General features: G+C 39.6%; 1 long non-coding RNA gene across 1 annotated transcript in view; it reads left to right on the forward strand.

The window, feature by feature from the left end:
• Nucleotides 1-4957, forward strand: part of LOC132711992 (uncharacterized) — a 36450-nt gene extending 31493 nt beyond the window's left edge. The window contains exon 2 of the long non-coding RNA XR_009622698.2: nucleotides 4533-4957. This is a non-coding gene — a long non-coding RNA (uncharacterized LOC132711992). The remainder of the gene's footprint in view (nucleotides 1-4532) is intronic.
• Nucleotides 4958-10622: the final 5665 nt, after the last annotated feature.

Genomic DNA, 10622 nt, shown 5'->3' on the forward strand with positions numbered 1-10622 from the left:
ATGTGAATGGGTTGAACTCGGTACAGAAAAGGAAGAAGTTATTTGTATATCTGAGACAATTTAATAATGATATAATTTGTTTACAAGAAACTCATATTACAACTCAAGATCAAAAATACTTGATAAATTCCAAACTAGGCACACATTTTATATCTTCAACTTCGCAAAAAAAGAATGGTGTGGTTATTTATGTAAATAAAAGATTAACAGCTAAAATTATAGAAGCAGATGAAGATGGTAGGTTTATAGCAATCGAATTGCTTACAGTGAATGGCCAAATTCTTCTGATTGGAATTTATGCTCCTAACCAACAACAGGATCATTTTTATAAAATGTTACATACCAAAATACTGCAATGGGACTATAGATCTATTTTAATAATGGGAGACTGGAATGGAGTAATTGATTCTAAATTAGATAAAAAGAGTTTGGCGAAATCCAGGATTAGATTACCACAGACTTTTTTTGATATGAAAGAAGACCTGGAATTAAAAGATATTTGGAGAATACATAATCCAAAAGAATTGGATTATACTTTTTTTTCTGATAGACATAGATCCTTCTCTAGGATTGACTTTATTTTGTTGTCAGATGATTTACTTGTTAAGACAAAAAGAACAAAGATTTTCCCAAGAACTTTGTCCGACCATAGCCCAGTATGGATAGAAATCGAGATGGGTAAGACTGAACGACGCTCTTGGAGAGTGAATGAAAACTTATCCAGATATGAAAAAAACATAATAGAACTTAAAAAGCACTTGAAAGAATTTTTTGAAATAAACTTGAATAAAGGTACCCCAATTGAAATTGTGTGGGATGCGAGCAAAGCATATATGAGAGGGGTGCTTATTTACATGAACTCTAAACACAAAATGAATCGGCAGAAGAGAAGATTTGAATTGGAAATAGAAATAAAGAATAAAGAACAGCTACTTATTAAAAACCCAACAGATGAAAGAATACGTAGTGTTATAAAACTTTTGAAAGATCAATTTCAAATGCTTATGGCGGAACAAGTTGCAACAAATTTACAATATGCGAAGCATAATACTTTTTGTAATGCCAATAAACCGGGCAGATGGTTGGCCTACACTTTAAGAAAAAAGCAGAGTACACGGACTATTGATAATATTGATATTGGAGGGAAAGAAATTTTTCAACAAAAATTAATTAAAGAAGCTTTTGTGGACTATTACACTAAACTATATGCTAAAGATGATGTGCAGAATGGACTTATAGAAAAATATTTAGATAATAAAAGAGTCACAAAAATTACAGATCAACAAAAGGAAAGAATGAATTATCCTATAACAGAGGAGGAGATATCGGCAGCAATTAAACAATTAAAAACAGCTAAAGCTCCTGGAACTGATGGCTTGACAGCAGTGTATTATAAAACTTTGCAAACAGAAATGGTGGAACAACTTAGAGATTTGTTTTGTAATATTCAACAAGGGGGTAAAATACCCCCATCATGGACAACAGCATATATTTCTTTGATACCAAAAGAACAAGCAGGTCCTAAAAAACCGGAGAATTATAGACCAATATCTCTTCTTAATACTGATTATAAAATTTATGCAAAAGTACTAGCCAACAGGCTGATGCCAGTAATTCAAAAGGTGATCCATGATGACCAAGCCGGATTTATCGAGGGTAGATACATGAAGGATAATGTAAGGTAAGTAATAGATTTATTGGAATATCTTAAGAGGAATAAACAGGTACCTGCAGTGCTGGTCTTTTTGGATGCGGAAAAGGCCTTTGACAGAGTGGATTGGAATTTTCTATTAAAGACTTTAAAAAAGATGGACTTTGGGGACCAATTTATACAGGCGGTCTCAGCAATTTACCAAGAGCAAAAGGCACAGATTATTATTAATGGAAGTCTGACAACAGAGTTTAAAATTGAAAAAGGAACAAGACAGGGATGTCCGTTATCCCCATTGTTATTTATTTTAACATTAGAAGTCTTGTTAAATACAATACGGGACTCTAATATCTTGAAAGGTATAACGATAAGGCAAGAGGATTACAGAATAAAAGCATTTGCAGATGATCTGGTCGTTACCCTAACACAGCCAATGGAATCAATAATCCAGATGAAGGACATTATACAAGACTATGGTAAAGTTTCAGGTTTTAGATTGAATCAGAAAAAAACTAAGATGATAGTTAAAAATATGACACAAGATCGTAAACATGAGCTTGAAAGGAGGGCAGGTTTTGAGATCGTACCAAAGGTAAAATATCTAGGAGTTCAGGTTGCAGAATCAAATATGAAATTGTTTCAAAATAATTATGAGGTTTTGTGGCGAGATGTGCAGAAAGATATGGAGACTTGGAAAAAACTGCAGCTGTCTTTACTTGGAAGAATAGCAGCAGTTAAGATGAATATTTTGCCAAGATTTCTTTTTTTGTTTCAAATGATTCCGATGCTCAAAAGTGATAAGCAACTGAAAGTCTGGCAAACTGGAGTGAACAAGTTTGTCTGGAACGAGAAAAAACCGAGAGTGAAATTGAAAATTATGCAAGATGTTCCAGAAAGGGGAGGTCTTAAACTTCCAAACCTACAGTTATATTACGAAGCAGCAGCTTTGACTTCAGCAAGTGATTGGTTTGGAAGGAAAAAGACTGGAATATTGAATATTGAAAGTTTTGACCTTGAATTTGGATGGCATGCTTATTGATTTTATGATAACAAAGTGGATAAAGTATTTAAAAGCCATATACTTAGAGACTCTTTGATGAGAGTTTGGAAGAAGCACCGATTCAAATGGGATTATAAAATACCGCTATGGCTGGATCTTGGTCATATTATGTGGAATACAAATATAATGTCACTTGGGGGGTTTTTATACAAAGAGGTTCTTTTTACAGATGCGGGCAGATGGCAGTTGAAGACACTACAGACACTGTTGGACGAAGGGATTAACTTAACTTGGTTACAATATAATCAATTACAATTGAGATGGAGAGAGGACCAAAAAACTGGTATTATGTTGCATGAGGAAGAATTGGTTAGACATATAAAAGAGAAAGGTCCAATGCATATTAAAAGGCTTTATAATGTTTTGTTGGAAAGGGATTCAGAAACTGAGCTGGTTAAAGATTGTATGATTAAGTGGGCACAAAATTTTGAGGAGCCAGTGATGTTGGAAACATGGGAAAAAATTTGGGTTCAGAATGTTAAATTTACACAGTTGCAGAACCTGAGGGAAAATTTCTATAAAATGTTTTATAGATGGCATTTAGACCCCAAAAAATTGTCGTGTATGTACCCTAATGTTCAGCCAAAATGTTGCAGATGTGATTGTTTAGATGCTACATATTATCACGTGTGGTGGACTTGTAGGAAAGTTAAGGCTTTTTGGATAAAAATTTGGTGGGTCATGCAGAATGTTTTGAAGAAAAAAATTCAATTTTTTCCACAATTGTTCTTATTGGGTATAGTTTAGGGTTTTACTAAGGGTGAAACAAAGTTGATATTGTACATGATAACAGCTGCGAGATTATTGATAGGTAAATACTGGAAGAATGAAGTTTTGCCCACGATTGAGGAATGGACTTTGAAGATGGCCAGTTTTGCAGAGATGGCGAAGATCTCAGCATTTTTAAAAGACTGCTCACAAGAGACTTATGAATGGGAATGGAAAAAGTGGATAGATTATGTTCAGAATAAATATCAAACTAGAAAGTACCAAATAGCTTTTAATTGAAAATGATATTTTAAGATAGAAATATTTCAGTGTGATGAAGATGAAAAACTTACAAGGAGGAGGGAGGGGTTCAAGTTTTATATAAGTTTTATATTAAGGGTTTTTTTTTTTACCTGATATAAGTATATTGTGTGGAAGTCCGGGGGGAGGGGAGGGTTAGGGAGGGTTAGGGAGGTTGGGAAGTTCGGGGTGGGTTGAGGGGGGGGGAAAGGGGTGAAAATGTAATTGTAAAACTTTTGCAATAAAAAATAATAATAATAATAATAATAATAATAAGCCTATATTCATTTGAACTGCCTGGACTCTTGATTTCCTAAGCTTGACTGAAAATGTCATACTATCATCCTGCCTCCCAGGTGTTATTTGGTGCCGGATACTGTCCCTCCATTATTGCTGCAACTCTGAACAAAGATCTTGTTCCAGGTTTTATATATATTTAGGTTTGCTCTATTTTCATTTACACAGCCCATATTTTTAACAACACTCACAGCAACTTGGCAGAAGCATCAATTAATAGATCTCTATAATCGTAAATAGGGATATTTATTTCCCCTCGTTGTAGCAATGAAATGATGAAAATATGTTCTTTTGTTTGATCTCATTTCTTTAATATAAAAGGAGAAAAACGGTGAAACAAGCCAGCAAACAGAAGATTATACTTTCTGACTTAAAGGAAAAAATACGTTTGGGGGGAAAATCTGCCTGATAATATTGCTTTTTGATTTAGAAATCCTTTGCCTTAATCCTGGGAATTACATTGACAGCATGCGGTGGCATTCATATAACACAATTATTGAATTCATTCATTTTCAGTGTACCATGAACTAACCAAGTCAGCCTGGTCTATCCAATGCATTAAAGCCACAAGAAAGAAACAAAGCTGAACGACCACATAACTACCAGTTCAACCCTGCAAAATTTCAGATGGGGTCACTAGGCCTTTAACTGGCCCGGATAAGGATTAGAGCTGTAGATACTTCAAAATCATTCAGAAGAAACGCTTTGGACCTCACATGAGTACAACACTACTTGAATAACAGAATAATTTACATGTTGCACAGAATATGACGTACATATGGAAACATATGACTAGTTTTTTTTCCTAACTACTTGCATAAGGATTATTCTTTATATTATTCATGTTGTCATGTATCCTTGTATGGACTGCACCAGTAGAGGCTAAACCAATTTTGTTGTATACATGATGTACAATGACAATAAAGGCTTTGAACTTTGAACTTGAACTTAATATAGTAAAAGCGTTAGAAGGGACCTTGGAGGTCGTCTTGTCCAACCCCCTGCTTAAGCAAGAGACCCTATACATTTCAAATGGTTGTCCAATCTCTTCTTTAAAACCTCCAGTGATGAAGCCTTCACAACTTCTGAATGTCGACGGAGATTCTCAATCATTTCACTGATTAATTGTTCTCACTGTCAGGACATTTCTTCTTATTCTATTCATTGAAACAGCCTGAACTTCTGTGCAAGCTGGAAAAAAGAGAGAGAGAGAGAGATGGCTGCTTTCCTAAGTCAACTTCGGGCGTCCGGCAAGATGCTATGGTTTTTCTATTCCTTCTTACTCTGGCAAGCTAGCTTTATTTTAATTTTCTCTTCCACCAGAGACCAAGATTTTGATACAGCTCTTGGTCACAGGTAATTAATCTGCATCAGCAATGCACAAGGAACATTGCATCTGCTGACAAGGCTCCCTTGCTGGAGCAGATTATTAGGCATGCCATTCACTTACTTTCTCTTAACCCTGTAGAAGAAAATACATGCTACATAATTCTTGATTAAATGCCCAACAGACAGGGGCGGGGCGGGGGTGTTTCGGGTTCAGCTGACTAAAGGAGAACTCAGGACTATGTAAGCTACTCTTTCTCTCTGTGGCCATTTTCAGCCTGCCCTCAGGCTTCCTTTTGAGGCATCACCGGGTTAAAAATATTCTCCTGGAAGGTATCATTGCCACACTGCTGCAGATGTCACTGACTTAGCACTTTCTGGAGGATCTATTAAAAGTAATGCCATTAATTACTTAGCATGTCATCGCAGGACTGCCTTCCAGTGGTTTCAAATGGCATATTCTCTGCTGCCCCAAATTAATCACCTCCTGGGTTAAACTGGAGGGGGAGGGAAGAGAGACTTTCAGCAGATAAGCAATGAGATTTTGCATGTATGGAGCAGTCCAGAATCTATTACCAGGCTGTGCAGCGTAGGCAGTTGCCTGCAGGGAGAGCCTCACATTCGACAAAGAGAAGGAGATGGTGGGGATAGCTTTTCAGATTCCTCAGCTGCCCCCCTCTATTGAAAGAGAAGATGGAGATAAGCAATCCAAGGGTCACCTAATTTAGTCTGTTGCCTCAACAATCAGCTTGACCCATATTTTTGGTTGCCAGAGGTAACGCACAAAATGGTTCTCTAGAGTCTAGACTCTAGCCCAATGAGACGCTCCCATGTCTTGTAGCTGAATCGTAAATAAGGGTGATCAGATGGCCTCTTCAAGCATACCAAAAACAGAGGTTATTTTAGGGGTCCAGGATAGCTTACTTATCGTGCCCAGCTTTGTCTCTTCAATAGAGACGAACAGTCAGAAAATAGACGAGGATTGCCCTTGTTACCTATCAGTTACTATCTGAGCTGTCCCTTCATTTTTCAAATCTTTCTTTCTTTCTTTCTTTCTTTCTTTCTTTCTTTCTTTCTTTCTTTCTTTCTTTCTTTCTTTCTTTCTCAAATATATAAGGGTGCCCATCTATCCAGTGAAACTCTGGCCAGCAAACTAAATATGGAAAACATCAGCAATCATACTAAAATACCCCCAATCAAGATCACCTTCATTAGAAGCCACAAAAGACAGCCTTTCCATATATCCACACCATAGCTCCAGAATACAGCTGGCACCAATGCCAAAAGGCCAGGAAGGTCAGGGCCAGCTGAAGGCTGCTCCATGAGGCAGGTGCCATCACAGAGAAGGTATACTTCCTAGGATCCACCATGTGAGACTGCTTCACAGAGGGGGCCTGGAGCAGGTCCTCTCTGCCAATCCAACAGGCAGCATTGCCTCCCCATGAAGGAGAAGCAGTTCCACAAATAATATGGCCTCATGTCTTACAAGGTTTAAAGGTGGCAACTAGTACCTTGAATTGCACCTGGAAGCCTACTGGGAGCCAGTGCAGCTCATGTAGCAATGTTGTTATGTGGGCATACCTTGGTGCACCCAATACTACACATGCCACTGCATTTTGGACTAGCTAGAGCTTCCAAATGCTTTTCTTACCCTCCAAAAACCAAGAAAGACATACTGAAGTTCTTCTAAGCAGTTTCCTTTATTATTCCTCACTTATAGACAGAAGTCTTGCCAACTAAAGCAGTAAAAACAGTATAAAGTTTAAACATATACTCTGAGATAGAGAAGCCAACTTAACTGTCTTTCTCTACACCAGCTACCTAAACTTCGCTGTCTTTTGCTCCTCTAGAATTTACTTCCTTTCTCCTGGGAATTCAAACTACATTCCATCACATTTTTCTAAGGATTCTTCCCCTTGAAGGGGTCAGTCCTGGCTTTAGGGTGGTTGAAGATGCTCTCCCATTGCCAGGATTGATTCAGCTGGTAGCAAGTAGACTGCAAGAGGACACCAGCACCACCTTATCTGCAAAATATATTGGACTGGTCTGGTTCTGGCTTTCCAGTTTGTAGGTTCCATTTTGGGTTTCTATAGAATCTTGAAGTCAACTATTGAAGCTTCATTCTGTGGGCAGGCATATGGCAAAAAATGAAGGAACAGAGGTTTCATCGTATGCTCAGCCCATGAAGTTAATCAAAATCTGAGACACCAGCTCATAATCTTTTATGTGAAAACCCAGAGCAGCATCAATATTCCTGGTGATGAGATCTGTACAGCTGTAGAACAGTCTACTATGGACATAGAGTAGATTTACTCTGAGTTAATATCTATTCATACTCTATGAGCAGAGTAAATTTACTCTATGAGGTTCTTAAGAAGAAGATGAATAATATAATCAGCTTTCCAGCATATTTCAGAGGATTGGAGACAGTGGTGGGTTCTAACCAGTTTTACCACCGGTTCACATCGCACACGCGCTTTGCGCGCGATCGCCGTGCAAAACGCATTGAGTAAAAAACAGCAGAGGCATGGCAATCCACTCTGCCGCGCCTTACAGCTGAGCTAAAAACAAAAGAAATAAAGGTAGGTATAGCGCGGGGGCAAGGGCCCAACTGACGGTTCGCTCTCCTATCAAGATTTCCACTACTGGCTCTCCCGAAACGGGGAGAACTAGTAGCAACCCACCACTGGTTGGAGATAATCCTTGTGGTACCCATCTCTAAAGCCTATGATGTTATTTTCTGGTTACCTTGAAAACATGATTGCAAAAGTTAAAGTCTGTGCATGTGTGCATTTTGCTGCAGGGGCAGGCATGTTTCCTCTTCCTTTACTCTTTTACTGATACACGAATCAAAACCCTCCATCCTCCTCTTGCCCTTCTCACATGGTTTGTTTCAGACAACCCCACTGCTACCAGCATGTACATGTTTAGCTCTACAAATATTTATCTGCGTTTCAAAATTACAACCTAGAAAACAGCACCTGGGATTGGCCACCAAGTCATGTGCAGAAAAGCTGTGAGTACAGAGGTCTCTCATTCGTGAGTGAAAGATGCCTGGGATTTTGCTCTCCTTGCCTGGGGGCTGGTAAGTGAGCATTAGTTCATTTAGGATTCACAGGGATTGGCTTAGTCCCTCCCTGAGGAAGTGGTGGGAAGTCTAAAGCTGTGGCTGGAAACGTCCTAACAGTTATACTGAGAAACAAGTGGGAGGCAGATACTCCAAAATAACTTGATTGCCCTAGAGCTAGGAAACAATACTTGGGCTGACAAAAGACAAGAACAAAGAAAAGCAATTAAGTTGCACTTTGCTAAGCGTGGGGAAAAAAGGCTCTGGGACAGGAGGAAGCAGGGCATATTTTTTGAAAAAGGTAAAGGCACAAGAGAGAAATCCTTCATGTCTACTTTTTTTTTTTTAATTTGATTTATATGCCACCCTTCTCCGGAGACTCAGGGCGGCTTACAATGTGTTAAGCAATAGCCTTCATACTTTTGTATATTTATACAAAGTCAGCTTATTGCCCCCACAAACTGGGTCCTCAATTTACCCACCTTAGAAAGGATGGAAGAAAGCACTGCTAGCATTGTAATATTCCTGGTAGAACATAAACAGGATCCTGCTCCACTTCTTTTCTTTTTAAAATGTTACAAAATGATTTGTGCCTGAATAGTTAATTAGGTAATGGATATTGCATAGGGCATGGGTGTCAAACTCAATTTCATTGAGGGCTGCATCAGGGTTGTGTTTGACCCCGGGGGGGCATGGTCAGCTTGACATCACTCGTGTCAGGGGCACCTGTGGTGGCCCAAGTGCTCTGCCAGCGAAAACAGGCTCCCAATCTCAGTTTTCGGCTGGGACGGCCTCCTGCAACCCTCTGCCAGCAAAAATGGAGCTCAGGAGAGCCACATACCACATGGCCTCCCGAGCTCCGTTTTCACTGGCAGAGGGTTGCAGGATGCTGTCCCAGCCGAAAACAGAGTTTGGGAGCCCATTTTCACTGGCAGAGGCACCGTGGGCTGGTCCTTCGCTGTTTCCAGGGTGGCCCCGCAGGCCAGATCTAAGCACCCTGCTGGCTGGATCTGGCCCACAGGCCTTGAGTTTAACACCCCTGGCATAGGGAAAATCTCCTTGTCTAAGAGGATTAAAAAGCCAGTACAACCATTGGAACATTCTCTTTGGAAGGGCCTCTTACAGCATCTCTTTTCTGCTGAAAGAAGCCTTTGTCCTTTAAAGATGGAATGTCATTTCCACTTTCTAGGACCACAGAATGCCACGCTCTCTGTTTTGAGAGGTTAGCATAATTTCAGTGTCAGCTAATTCATATGTATGTGTAGGAAGTTAGCACGCACCCCTTTTCCTAGAAGAATGAAATATTTTAGGAAATACTAAAAAGGCAGAATATTATGTTTCCCTGGTTGAGAAATGGAGAAACATGTTTTAAAGACAAAGCAACTCCCACCTTCCTGCCTCCCCCATTTTGTTAATGGGCCAGAGGCAGAAACTCAATCTTTGACAATAGGACCCATCTGCAACACAATAGCAACAGAAACTAATGCAATGGAACCCATCTAGGACAGAAATTCACCACATGGCACCTGGGAAGATTACATCAGCCAGCAAGGCTAGCTAAGACCCCCAACCCCTGGGAGTCTGACAACCAATCAGGATACTCTTTCTGGGCCCCAGGAAGTTCAAAGCCAGAAAAAGCATAAAACCTGGGGGACTTGCTGTATCTCGGCCTTTTTCTGTTCAGGAACTCAAGCCATGTGATCCTGTCCACCATTAAACCATCTTTCCAAGCAGTCTCCATGTTTCCAGTGTCTTTTTCCCCACTTGGAGCATAACCCAAAAGGATATTTCTTCCAACATAGGGATGCCAGTTGGGGAAGAATGACACAGAAAAGAGCTTGAACAGGAGAGTTGTGTGTCTGTTGCTGAGATTATTGCCAGATGCCCATAGCTGGGCAATTTCCAGACTCCTCTTCCCTTCTTAGTGTCATTTTTTTCCAACTAGTCTGGGCAGCCTTCAAGCAGAAAACAGTTCTTGAGGGAAGTTGGCACATGATCTCCTGCTTTCAACTCTTTAAAGAAAGAAAAGGTAGAGATTGCTCTAAATCAAGCTGAACTCCTAGCAGTAGTAGTATTTCTGAGCAAAAATACAAAAGTCATTTGTCTTTGCCATCTTCCAAGATGTTTTTTTCATCACTCCCATCTAAGAACCCTGAGATTTTCCGCTGCTCCTCCACCCAAGTACCTAACCTGTTCCATCATTGTTTTGTGTC

The sequence above is a fragment of the Pantherophis guttatus genome, chromosome 1, assembly GCF_059756535.1.
Source record: "Pantherophis guttatus breed Tessera chromosome 1, ASM5975653v1, whole genome shotgun sequence".
In the NCBI taxonomy this organism is placed as follows: domain Eukaryota; kingdom Metazoa; phylum Chordata; class Lepidosauria; order Squamata; family Colubridae; genus Pantherophis; species Pantherophis guttatus.